This window comes from Monopterus albus, unplaced genomic scaffold (assembly GCF_001952655.1).
Source record: "Monopterus albus unplaced genomic scaffold, M_albus_1.0 scaffold292.1, whole genome shotgun sequence".
NCBI classification, from domain to species: Eukaryota; Metazoa; Chordata; class Actinopteri; order Synbranchiformes; family Synbranchidae; genus Monopterus; species Monopterus albus.
The window spans coordinates 1,149,782-1,150,119 of NW_018128172.1; the positions used below are offsets into that span (position 1 = coordinate 1,149,782).

The 338-nt window shown below is 59.5% G+C and overlaps 1 protein-coding gene across 1 annotated transcript in view; it reads right to left on the minus strand.

Moving 5' to 3' along the window:
• The window catches only part of foxred2 (FAD-dependent oxidoreductase domain containing 2), an 8,247-nt gene extending 7,917 nt beyond the window's left edge, over positions 1 to 330 (minus strand). The window contains exon 1 of the mRNA XM_020623119.1: positions 188 to 330. The gene's annotated coding sequence lies outside the window, so the exon portion shown is untranslated. The remainder of the gene's footprint in view (positions 1 to 187) is intronic.
• Positions 331 to 338: the final 8 nt, after the last annotated feature.

Here is a 338-nt window from a genome sequence, read left to right on the forward strand (position 1 = left end):
GTGTCTTGAAATGGGTTAACCCGCGCTAAGAGGCGGCACTGGGCCCAGGATAAGAATCCCCCGGCTCTCCGTGCACTCTCCAGCCGATGTTCGGTCCCTGCGCTGGGGATGCGGCAGCAGCATCGGCCGCTGAGCTGAAGCAGATGTGAGGTGACGCCGAGAAATGAAACATGGAGAGATACGTTACCTCTTATACCTGTCGGTCCGTCAGGCGCAGCATCTGTAGTTTAGCACGTTTCCAACCTGTCACGGTTTCTACACCCGAGCATTTTAATCGTGGGCGCGCTCCGGAGCCCCACCGGGACAAGCCGCTTCCCCCAGCAAACGGATGGCGGCAC